This window comes from Ixodes scapularis, unplaced genomic scaffold, assembly GCF_016920785.2.
Source record: "Ixodes scapularis isolate PalLabHiFi unplaced genomic scaffold, ASM1692078v2 PGA_scaffold12__126_contigs__length_90152505, whole genome shotgun sequence".
In the NCBI taxonomy this organism is placed as follows: domain Eukaryota; kingdom Metazoa; phylum Arthropoda; class Arachnida; order Ixodida; family Ixodidae; genus Ixodes; species Ixodes scapularis.
Window position 1 is genome coordinate 77,582,020 of NW_024609838.1, and position 13,290 is coordinate 77,595,309.

The following is a 13,290-nucleotide window of genomic DNA, read 5'->3' on the forward strand; positions in this document are numbered from 1 at the left end:
CCAACGAGAACACCGGACTCAACGTTCCTGTGAACGACTCGGGGGGAATCATCTCATTTCGAACGACGACCGTGTTACAACCGGTGTCTCTCAAAACCGTTATTTTGCGGTCACCAAGACGTCCCTCCACCACAGGCATGTTTTCAACCAGAAATTTTGGAGCTCGTCCAACAGCAGCGTTCACCACTGGAATCTTGACGCCGTCCTGAAGTGTCACGTAGGATTCACCTACCTCGGTACTCCTCCTGTGGTTTGGCGACGTCCATACACAGGACGCCTGAGGCCGGTTGTCTAGTGTCGACCCGCAAGTGTTCGCTCGGTGCCCGGTGCGGCCACATTTCTAACAAGTCAAAGTCTTGGACGTGGACGGACGGCTGGGGCAGTTTTCTGCCTTATGACCGACCTTGTTGCAGAGAAAGCAGCGGATGGTCTTTCTGCTTCCACCGCTGGCTGCTCTTTCTGTGTCTTCCGTGCTCAACTTCTTAGTCAGCTCTCCCACCTTTGGCTTGCTTGCTAATGATGGTATGTGGGCCTCAAGCTATAAATCGGCTTTGGAAGCTACCTCCTCTAGTGTGTGGCAGTCTTGTTCCCTAAGGAACACCGACAAGCGACTAGAACAGCTCTGTAGAAACTGTTCGACGAGTACCTTGTCCCGAAGGGCCTCAAACGTTCGTTCCACGCCTGCAATCTCTATTCATCGGTTGAAATACCCTGCTAGTCGGTCGGCAAACTGCTTTCTCGTTTCTCCGTCATCGGGTTTTGCTTCTCGAAATCTTTCTCGGTGGCCCTCTTTCGTGTATCGGAATCTCTGCATGAGTGCCAGTTTCACTTTCGAATAATCCAATGCGTCCGCTGGGTACATACGACCGACTAGTGTAAGTGCTTCGCCGGTCAAGCACAGACTTAACGTTGGGGCTCATTTTTGCTCGGGCCAATCAAGTCCCGCCGCCGTACGGTCGAACTGCTGAAGATATGCATCCAGGTCATCCCGGGCATCGTTTAAATTGGGGAATCAGCTTGTGCGGACTGAAGTGGTGTCTCTGTCCGTTCGTCCCTCCTTCCCTATTGTCCCTAATTCTCTCAGAGAAGGTCCCTGCGGCTTCCTGTACCGCTAATCTAAGTTGCAAAATTTCCCGCTCTTTCTCTAGTTTAGCGCATTCTAATCCTCGTTCTTGCCTAGCCATCGCTCTTTCTTCCCTTGCGCTAGCCTTTTCGTCTTCTATTCGTTTCCTCAACTCGTCTCCTTGGTAGCCTAACTCTTTCCCCACCGCCAATAATCGTTCGCTATCCCTACTGCCTCACTCGGTTCCACCAATCTGTGCACGTTCCGGCCGGCGTGATCAAATTAAGGGCATCCTGGCTAGCTCGCCGAATTGTCGCGTTGGACCAGTACGGTACACTGAATCAGTGGAGGCAGAGGTCGAGCAAGAGGGATAATAAAACATATATTTACAACGTAAAGAACACTACTGTTATGTACTAGAAGGTAAATCCCAAAAGTCCAACCCTATCGGTCCCCGTGACCCAGTCCCCTTAATGTCGATCGTCACTCACGACCTTGGAATACTGAAGCCGGGCCAGCTGCTTGTCGTGGTCCTCTCTGGGGTGCGATGTCGCTAGGTCAGAATCTTGGAGATCGGTGAGGTTGCTTCGCTACACTGGAGCGTGGCCAGTGGCTGGTGGCCTCGCCTCGGAGCAGAGCCAAGGACGTCCTTCTGCAAGCACACCCTTTGTTTCTTATCTCCTCTTCTTTCTACCCTTCGGCTTGCCTGTAGGCCGCTCGCCCTTCCCTGATTCTTCCTCTTTCTCCTTCATAATCGTGACACCCAGGTACTGCTGCTAAGTTTTGCCGCGGTTAGCGCTTTGAGCAAACGGGCCCTAAAGCCCCTCGATATGTTTAACGGGCCCTGGTTTTCTCGATCCCAAAGGAGCGGAGTAAAGCTGATGGATTTCGGCTTCGGTCCCATTGGCTGGCGAGCGCTGACGAGGCTCCCCCTGGCCGCTGCGTGTCAGTTTCAGCCACCGCTACCCCATGGCGCTGCGTATCCGTCAGCGCGCCGCTAACACGAAACGTCCAACGTCAGAGCGACGAGAAGAGGGCGCGCTATGCTGTCGACGCGAATACGCTGCAGACGAAATAAGGGAGCGGAAGAATGACGTGCATGCTTTCGTATTTACAACTCATAAGCGCTTAGGTGTACCTCGCGCCTTTTTTGACTGACTTTCGCTTTAGCTAGCTGACGCCTTTCTACGGTATTCAGCAATGTCGCGCAACAAGGCACGCATATCCGGTCATTGAGTGCATAGAAACCGTTATGTTTCATCCATTTGGTGTGTTATTTGTCGTACTTCAGTCAGGCTGGCCGCTGCATAAACGTTAACATGTTTAAAACAAACTAGAGGGGTTTCGTTGAAGTCGCCTAATGAAGAGATTTAAAACATTTAGAAGAGTGCAACAAAAGTTTTCTGGAATGAAACTACACTAGAATTGTAAGGAGAGAATCTAATCAGGTTAAACCAGCAGTAAATGTGACTATAGTATTAATTCTGCAGGAATTTGTGTTAGTGTCTCCTCGGTTGTCTAAGACAAGAAAGCCAAATTTGTTTTGCAAGTGTAACTTAAACTTCTTTTCAGCTTTATGGAAGACTGCTTAACATTGACACTTCCCTACATCTGCTACAATGCTTAAGAACTTCGTCTATATGGTTGATAAACAATAAAACCTTTGAAATGCAATGTCTAAATAATGATATTTACAAATATTATTTGGCTGTTAAAACTGCAAAAAAATATGGAACGAGCTGCATTGTGATATTATAAACAGAACAATAATAATGCTGTCTCTAGCTGGATAGTCTAACGCGTATGGAACTTTAGCTTTCAGTGTATGCGGATCATTTTGCGCTTGAATGTTCTCATAAAGTGTACAAAGTCTATTGTTACAACTTGTAATCGCGCATTTTTCTTCTGGTCCTGTAGCCGACCTGATTAGGGGAAACCGTATTGATAAATAAATGAATAAATAATTTGTTTTTTTTTGCATGCTGTGTTGCGACGAGAAAAGTGCGAGGGATACTAGAGTAAGATCAAGGTCTCTTGCTGGTTTCCGGGCCTGCTTCTTATGAGAAAGGGCTTTTATTGTTTCTATGTAAAAGCGCTGTAGATGTGATCTTGTAAAGATTTATACGGCTTTGACTGAGGCACCCTGTCCCTAAAAAAGGGCTCTGTCTTCCATAAACTCTAAGGTGTGTCCCAAGACGCTGTGTGCTGTCACTTCCGGTAATGTGTCTTTCTATTCCTTCCCTGTTCCAGGTTAATTTATGTATAAATTTTACCACTTCGCCTTGTCACTTACCTTCTGCTAGTTTCTTTCTCTGGATGCCGTTCTATATTTCCCTATGCATTACAATACTTTTCGAACAATGTGAGCGCACTCACCGGTAGGGTCACTCGCTTCGTCCCGGCCCAAACGGTCTCGCTATGCTTGTGCCGAGGACCCTTACAGCCGTCGCACACAGCAAGCTGGCAGCAATTCTTTCCCACCTCGCTTTGTTTTCAACAGTCTATTTGTGGTGGAACGCAAACTTAATGATGTAGAAAACTGCATCGGGCACTGATTGGCTATTCTCTCCGGTGATGTGACATGACGTTGAAATGTAGTTTTTTCCCATGCAGTTCGAGTTATTCTCGTAAAATGATGCAGTTGGCTGGGACGTCAAAATGTCGTCCGATGTACCTTGACGAGGCAGTTTACTGAGTGGTCGAGACGAAGCCGGAGATCGTTCTGCATCGTAAAAGATGGCGACCCTAACATATGCATCTCTACTGTTGGGTTTGCCAGCGGATCGAGTTTTTGAAGATCACCACGATTATTTCGAGACGAGCGATGAGAGGCTTCTGGGCAAATACCGGCTGACTCGCTGGCTGTGCGACCAGCTTCGCGGAAACCTCCAGCAGTGTCGCGAAGGGCCCCGTGTGCTGACGGTCGAACAACAAGTCCTCGAAGATCTACGCTTCTACGGTGCCGGCGGCTTGCAGGGAACCGTCGGGAGTGACGAAAACGTTGGTGTTTACCAGTGCTCTCTGAGTCGCGTACTTGTTGATGTCAACAACGCTATCATCGATTGCCTCGGATCGAAGTAACTGTGTTTCCAGCAAACTCAAGCAGAAAAGGCGCTCACAAAAAGGAAGTTCTTCGATTAATGCAAGTTTGGCGGCGTGATCGATAAATATTCTAAATACTCTTACACAGTTTACCACGACTGTGTTTTCATTAGAGTGCACCCCATATTTGCGATTTGCCTGAGCGAAAAGCCAAGCAGCGGTAACAGGCTTTAGTTGAGCTAGTTTTTTTATACTCCAGGTTCTTGCTCCGAGTTGAGGGGATGAGCGATGCTCATACTTCTTGATTTTTTTTGTCTACATCCATTGCTTAGAAAGAAAGACTAAGGCAAATTTGTTTGGTTATGAACGTTAGGAATGGAATCTCAGTAGCATTTAGCAGACGTAGAAAAGTCGTTTCATGGGCCCTTAAAGTAGGATCATGATGCTCACTTCACGCTCATTCCAAAACGTACATTCACGGCAAAGACGCGAAAAGCGTAGAAAGTCTCTATGCACCCGCACTGGCGTTCACTTTGAAGCATCAAACTTGATCTAAGAAATACAGTCTGGTTTTTGGTCGAATAAATAAATTGCGGATCACAGAAAGCTGGAACTCCGTTAGAGTGCGATGCTTCTGGTGGGGAGAAAATGGAAAAGTTTGAGAACATGACGTTACCTGAATCAAAAGACACACAAAAAAAATCCAATTTGTTACTTGAGCCGAAGAACACCTAGAGCCAATGTTTATCAAAGCAAGATCTGAAATGGTGGACGTATGTAGCATTCACGAAGCAGTTACTAAAGTAAGGAAACAATCTTTTTAGCAAGAAAGAAGGTACAGTTCTTTTCTTTTGGTGATATTTTTTTTTATCATTACAATGAATGATACATTCGCCGACATTGTTGTATGTCCTCTCGAGAAATACTACGTTGAGGAAGATTTTGGCTGATATAACTAGTTTGTATTTTCTATTTTTCGTTTCAAGTAATGCCATGCTCTAAATATTCCGAATTCAGTCACCACCGCTGGCGCTACGTTTTCATAGCATTTCAGCTTTCAGCAGTACTTAGCTTGTTTATGCAAGCCCAGAGCCCTTGTTTCATTTTTTTTTATACAACCCTATAGAATGAAGCACAGCCAAATGCAATACAATTGAATGGCGTACACGTTGCACCAAGCGATTCGTGATGTCACCTGGATACTCCCTATAAACAGAGCAAATGGCACATCAACGAATCACAACCCTGCTGACTGCTCTATCACTTAACAAACTCGTCAACCAAATAGAGTTATTATCAGGTGATTTCCTCAATTAAGGAGGTTACCAGAATTTAGCTATGTTTACGCCAGTATTTTACGCAAAGCATAATATATCTAAGAGCAATAAATTTATCTAAAATAATTTGGTATAAGCAAACATTATTCAATTTAGTTAGTAAAATAGCCTTCGCTAAATTGTTTTTAAAGGGAAAACACCTCTAAGAAAGTGTTTTCGCCTGACTTTAGTGTAGCACATTTTTCTACAGCCCTCTCACAAAGTTCAAGATATGCAGGGCATTTCATGCCACAGCACGTTGTGTCACGATAAAAATGCAATATTACTAAAATTGAACAGGCTGAAAGAATGAATTTATTGTGGCAAATCCCTTACTGTGTGCGGATGGTACATAGCACTGTTGCCTGTGTTGCGGTACCGCCCTCGAGCGTTGGACACTCCGGGAAATACTAGTGGTGAAGTCTCTACACCCTGCAGAAGTGCAAACGGTCTGGTAGGGACAAATTTTAAAATCAGAAACTTAACGAAGAGATGATGCTAGTGTACGCAACAATAACCTGAAGACTTTGGAGCTTTTTCTATTCAAGAAAGGCATTGGATACTCAAAATTAAAAATGCCCTGCGATGTTAAATACGGAAGGTCATTAACAATGCCGAACACTCCGCCCGAACAGAAAGGCCTCCTCACCCGCTAGGCTTTAGTCATTCAAGCTACCGCCTTCTCTTGGCTTGGCATCGCTATAAGTTCCGTGTCTTGAGAGCTGTAAAAGTATCCAGTATTTCTCTAATCAAGTATATGACTTTGGTAGCATTGGCTATAGGGGACGTGCGGCAATCGCTTGCTTCTGCTGGCGTCCGAGAGCGGTCCAACGCCTGCACCTCCAGAGTACCAAGGACGTAGTGATGAAATATCAGCGTCACCTACAGGAGGCCAAAACCGCGGCCAAATATTGAACTCGAGTGCTGCGTCGGCGCTCTGCTGAAACTTCTGTCCTCACTGTCTGAAGACAAGTCCGAACGCTGACGTTCCAAGCAGCACTGATTTGTCCAATCATGGATCAATAGTTGGAAATGGTCCTGTGACCAGTGGCCAGACGGTGGCCATTCATCGGCCAATGCTTGGCCGATGACTGATGGCCAATGGTCATTGGCCAATGGCCACAGAAAGGCAAATCATCAGCGAATGGCCGGTCACTGTCTGGCTATTGGCCAGAGGACCATTTCAAGGAATTGGCCAATGAATGTCCAAATCTGTGCACTTTGGGTAGCGCTCATGTCAAATCCGTGGGCAGCACCGCGTCACTTATTATTACCATGGTATCTTCTTAGAGAAGACAGCAGAGCCACAACTACGCACTCCTCTGCGTCAAGCAGCATCTTGCTTGTCAATGACGTAATTTTGATTGACTCAAGTCACTGCACATATTTACGGGCGTATTCTAAGACGCTACTCAACTCCAACTCCAACTCCACTCAATCGAGTGGAGAAAAAATTATCCACATTCATTCAAGAGGCACTTGCATTTACATACGTCTCGGCGATTCTTCCACGAATGAGTTCCTCGAAATTTCGTACTCCTCTGCAGCGTTGCCGGGGATTTCTACAAACGAGATTATACCTGCATGTTTCGTTTAAAACATAATTTTTGTGCAAAAGATGCACCTATGTTTCGGTCACCTTTAAACGAATCTGCTTTACAGGCATTGAATTGGTAGAGTTCGAGTTTTGCTTTAGCCAGCGTAAAATATTTAGTCATTTTATCTTAAAATTATCATAAGCTATTTCGTGTCCGGTAACGATGTGAGAAAAAGAATAGTGGCCATTTTTTTCTTGTCTGAAATTAACGAGGCATCGGGCATTTGTTGCAGACTTGTCTCTTAGAAGATGTGCTTTGCAGTGAGTTCTTTTTACCAAAGTTTCCTAACTAGCCCAGTTTTTTTTTTTTATCTTGGGCATCATTCCAAATGCAGCCGTGACACTCATGACAAGTACTGGTGCCTCTTGACGTCTCTACGCCAGCAGACATACGCGTATTAGTTAGACATTTTGGTGTGAAACCACAGGCATCTGGTACAGAGGAGTTAATGATTGTGATAGTGTCAGTATAAACCATGTGTTCAACATGCTAATTTCAGTGTGAGCTTGAATTGTCATTTCGGTATTTTTTACAGCGGAGCTCTTAGGCGCCCGTTTCCGGCTTGAGCGGCGTCGGCGTCGCCGTCGGCGTCGGCGTACCCGGGGGTGCATTATGGGACGCGTGACGTCACTGATGACGTCATCAGTGACGTCATCGGCATCGTCATTGTCACTGATGACATCATCGGCATCCGCATCGTCATCGTCATCGTCCCTGATGACATCATAAGTGACGTCACTAACGACGTCATCGGCATCCCCATTGTCATCGTCACTGATGACGTCATCAGTGACGTCACCGATGACGTCATCGTCATCGTCACGTGACCCCCGTGAGGTCACGTGACCCTCATGAGACGACTGCGACGCCGCTCGGAGGGAGGAGAAGCAGACAGGATGAGGAGGTGAGGAGGAGGGAGGGGGGAGGAGGGATATACCTTCCCCTCAGCACCCTTCCCCTCGTCCTCCTAAAGAGTCGCGCTCTAATCCGGCGTTACAGGGAGTTGTAAACGGCTTTCATTTTCAACTGTGGGCTGAAACCCTTGTGCATGTCCGCTGAATAGCTGCTGCTAATGAACACGTCAAAATTGCTCTCCTGTGTTCTAAACTGGTAGCGTTAAGGAGCTCGTTCCTCAGAAAAGCCACCTTCGACGACGGCAGGACGAGAAAATTATGATTGGTCGATAAGTAATTTATTTGCCTTCAAATAAAAGAACGAAGCATTTTAAGCGGAGCGCGATCGAGCCCACGCAACCAGACACGGTACTCGGTAGCGTGTCTGGTTGCGAGCCAGACACGCTACCGAGTAAGCCACGCAAACAAGCTTGCACGGTTTGGGGACGAGCGAGGGTTTATATTTAGCTATCGTGTTCCACCTTCTTTCATTTTTATTGCTTGCTGTAAACAAGAAGCCCCGAAAAATATACAAAGCCTATGCACTCACTAGCGTTCGACTACGTTTTCTTAACATCACTCGTTCATACGACCACAAGTTACCATGAAATTCATGCTTCGTATGCCGCCCGCAGAGCTATTTTTTGAATTGGTTGCCATGCCTGGAGCACGGATGTCCCGGCGTCCAGCGATCATAGCTCAACGGTTACGTTCGAGACGCTGTTGCGGATGTTGGGAATGCTAGGGCTACGTTTTTGCCCCGACCGGGGTTCAACGTCCCGACGTAAACATAGTCGACATTCTCTGATGGAATGTAGGTTCACTATTTTCTACAGGACCTCGATGCGTATACAGCCCCCTCCGCCAGCCGAGGACACCATGGAGCCCGGCAGCGTGTGGACAGGAAAGACCGCGGATTCCCAAATGGGTATCGTAGCAGTTTAAGGACGCTACACAGGAGAGCAGATTCTCGTTACTTCAGGGAAAGTGGGAAGCACAGAAAAGCTTGTTGAGGAACAGAAAGCAGATAGGGTCTTTCAACGGGCGTTGGGGAAAATTTTGGCAATTTCAGTTAACACAATTAACATCAAACCCAAACACTTCTCGCCTTTTGAATTTTCTTTCTGGCAATTGGGGCATCCAAGAGTGTACCTGAATACGTCCCGTTTTATCCACGACCCGGTAGCGGCGCGACATGACTTTTAGAAAGTCTTGCTGTCATTACTACCACGAGCCAGAGCGGAGTCTCTGGCCATAAACCTCTTGAGTAGCGAGACAGAGACCTGAAGGGAGTGTATTACTGTCCTGTTCGTCGATTGTAGGAATGTAGCGAAGCAACAAGCCGTCTTCGCCCAGAAAAAAATTAATTCCACGCCCGTCGCTGTTCCAGTGGCCGTCGAGGACGCGGCCGTGTTCGGCCAGGGAATTTCGTTGAAGGCTCAGAAGAATCCGGGTTCTAGAGCCCTCGCAGTCTCACATTTGAAGGGGCGGACGAGTGAGGATCGTGGTCAAGAGCGGGCCGGGCATAAGCACGCGGAGGCCAGGTGAATAGAAGAAGAAGATGTCACGAGGCATAGCTTGGGCGGCGAGCTCAAGGATTGTTTGTTGGTGATGGACCGGTGAAAGCACAAAGCGCTGCCTCCGGATAATCCAACTTTGAGACAGGAAATCATTCGTATCTTCTCGCTCCGTATGATGATTTAGCGGACGATTCCTCCGTATCGTCCGCTGAATTATCTCGTTCGGGGCGGTCGAGGCGGGCCTCATCGGGCGTAGGCTGTTGTGGACACCCACATTTTTCATAAAAATAGTCAGAGTGCAAAGTGCTTTTACTACCTTCTGTTGTGTTCTCTTTTCTGCCTTAGTCTCAGGTTTACAATCATGTTCAACATTTTTCACGTTGCAAAAGCATTTCAAAGGATGCTAACGATAAAAATGGGCCAGTTACCAATGTATACGGTTGGAATAGCTGAATGTAGAAAACACTTCAAAGATACCAGGACACAAGAAGGTTCAAAACGTACTTGAATGCGAAAGTCTTTTTGCCAACTGTAGACAGACTGGCAAGCCCTTCTGCTTGTTTTACGTAAAAAAAAAAATATATAAATTCAAGCTGGCCACAAAAACGCTTCAAATCCACCATTTCAGTGCTTTTCAAGCACTGAATTGGTGCCTTCAGTTTAAATTGGGTTTTCAATATTTTTAAAGATAACGACCATATATGTATTCATATTTTTTGCCATAATTACGTTTTAGACAAAACATGTGGTATAAACCCGTCTTAGACATCCACGGGAGCGGTTGATTGGAGTACAAAATCTCGACGAATTAGTCTGTGGAGGGCTTGCCGAGAACCGCCTTTAAAGCTAAATAGTTCATGAGTTGAGGTGTGCATCTGTTCTCCGCTCGACTGCGTAAAGTTGGACTTAAGTCGAGTAGAGTTTAAAGGCCGACGTACAACCTCGTTTTTTTTTGTTTTTTTTATAGGAAAGATAATTTTTTTTAGCGCTCCTCCTTTCCTAAGCTGCGAGGGGAGCACAGTTGGGGCAAGGTAAAAAGTGTAGACGATATAGGAAAGAAGGAGGCGGGCAAAAGTAGAAAGCGCGAACTGCACGTCGGTCTTTAAGAACACGCCCGTCAGAGTTGCTCTCAGCTTTGTACCCTCACTCACTCATTTTCGCCCTCTCGCGCACTGGGCGAAAAAAGCGTCGTCAACTCTTCTATACTGCTTTGCACTTCAACCCCGACCTGAGACGACACTTCGATCTAAAGGAGCCAATCATGGAGCGCCAAAAGTGCATTGTCATGGCGTTCGTTGATTTAGTTGGTTTGCTATCAGCGGCTAAACGAATCACGCACAAACATGTGCAAGATCGCGGAGCTATTACACGGCGTGATTGGCTTTAATTGGTTATAATGACGCACTAAGACGACTAGCACTGTGATGATGCACTTTTGCCGCTGCCTGATTGGCTCCATCGAGTCCTAGCATCGGCTGCGGTCCCACTTAGCGCGAAATGGAGAATAGTCCTGGGAGGCGAAGTTGGTTCTGCTTCCCCTACTTAGTTTGCGCGGCGTTCGGTAGCATGAGTCGCGAGACTGCTCTCACCCTTCTAGCCCACCCTAGTTCCGAATTTGATGTTCCTCGCCTTAGTTTCGGTCCTCCTTCAATTTCTCGTGCTCCGAGAGATTGGTGGCCCACATTTTTTTTTTTCTCCAGGAGGTGGCTGGCGTGTTTAGTTATCTAAAGGTAGTGTGGTGTTCGGTCCGCGCAGGGCTTCCACCGATGTCGCTTTGGAACGCAAAGTTAAAAGTGCTCTATTCACAAAATTGGAAAATTAAAAGTTACCCTAACAATGAATGTTTTTGCTAGTGATGAAATATTATATGTTACTGAACGACCACCCCTTACGATAACGGTTTATTTCTATTCAATTTTGCTTCTTGTTTTTTTTTTTTGTAACAGGAACGTTTCATTTCCGGTAAATAATTTGTGGCGCAAATTAATTACAAGACTTTTGCTACAACGTTTTATAATTACGTGTTAGTTCCGTTAGCTATAGGGAGATGTTAATATTTTATATCTGTGCTTTGTTTTCATGATACGTACGAGCGCAGTCAAATGCATAAATAGATACAATCACGTGCACAATACTTTACGCGCAAGTTACTGGATCGTCTCTATATATTATATGATTAAGCGATAATAGAACACAAAGATAGCCATAAAGAATACCGCAACATTGCGCTTTTGAAGTTTGATTGGTCCTATCGGCTGGTAGCATAGACCGCGCACACACTTAGTATGTGTGAATAGAAGCCTAGCTATACATAAGTGCTCGACTATAATGAAACATTGCATTCAAAATATCGTACATTGCTAATGAAGTTTATTTTGGACACCGGATCGTTGTCTTACCTCATGGGAGCTCTACTCTGGTGGCATTCTAAGAAGTACTGCATGATGTAGCGCTCAATAGGGGGAAGCGGGGGGGAGCAGTTCGCGAGCAGGGGTGGTGGCTCGCTCAAGGGCATAATCGCTGCTGGTCAGGAGACAACATAGCAAAGTTTCCAGCGATGCGATTTTCCCTTTATCCTTGCAGTCAAGGTCAACGGGGAGAAATGTGCTAGTGCCCTTCAGTTGCATTCTACCACCAGAAGCAAGCGTTCCTGGGGAGAGCTATGGTGTACGGGGAAGTGTAAAAGAAAGAAAAATACGCCAGCCTCACCCCTGAAAAAGAATGCGCAACTGCCAAAATCCAGGAAAAAAGAATAGAAAACTGACCTAAAGAAAAACAAAAGGAAACACGAATTACGTGATAAAAATAAAAAAGAAATCATCAATCACAAGCAAAAAGAAAAAGAAAAGCAGGAGCATTAAACAGTTACTAGTCCAGTAGTGTGACTGGAGTTTTTTTCTGCGTGGTAGATTTGTTCAGGTGGCCCATTGTAAGATTCTTCTTCATACCGTCGAAACATTGAGTGTTTACTAATTGCATCATTTAAACCCTTGCTTTGGAACGCCATTCATACACCTTCATATTAAAGGGTGGTGATAAGTATAGACTGGCTGGCCTTCAAAATGTTTGTCGTGTCCACTATCCAGCAAGCGGCCTGCCCCCGGGCTGTTCCTTGAAATTACCTGATGGAGCAGTTCCTCGCCCGCCGCCATAATAGATCTTGCATGAAATTAGACCCCGTTTGTGTGTTGAGGTCACTTTTGGTGACCACACTTCAAGCAAATTTTATGAGGCCGACACCTACCCCTAAAAAGAGTACATATATAAAAAAAAGCCTTTTTGCTTCAAATTTCTGCGTTCCAGATGTGAGTTGCCTCGTTCCAGCGTGTACTGATAACATCTATGACAGAGGCGTCGTTTATAAGGGAACTTATGTAAGGCATGCACCACGGAATACCTGTTTTTGTCATATCCATGCTTATTGGCCTGTATATTATTCAACGGTTTTACGATTCAATCGAAGTATCACGCTAAAATGTTTAAGGTGTTTTTTTCTATTAAACAAAGAATAATGAAGCAGATAATAAAATGCAAGTGCTTTACACACGGGATAACACAACAAAACATAAATAACGACTAAACGGTTGCAATAGATTAGGGCAGGACAGTAGCGCGAAACAAATATATCGCAGTATGTTATCAATAATTTCATATAAGTGTATTTCTGTACGGAGGTACATTTTAAAATTACATTTGTATCTGATTAGCGAAGTGTATTTACACCGTAACGTTTTATATAGACACTCTGCTAGGCTGAAACGTTTCGTTACGTTTGTTGTCGAAAATTATTTTGTTTTTTAATAAACTGAAAACCACATTTTTGGCGCCGGGGTCCTGCAACAAAATCCCAATATGACG

The 13,290-nt window shown here is 45.5% G+C and overlaps 1 protein-coding gene across 1 annotated transcript in view; it reads left to right on the forward strand.

The window, feature by feature from the left end:
• LOC115329322 overlaps positions 1 to 13,290 on the forward strand; it is a 40,974-nt gene that overhangs the window by 26,582 nt on the left and 1,102 nt on the right. The window lies entirely within an intron of this gene.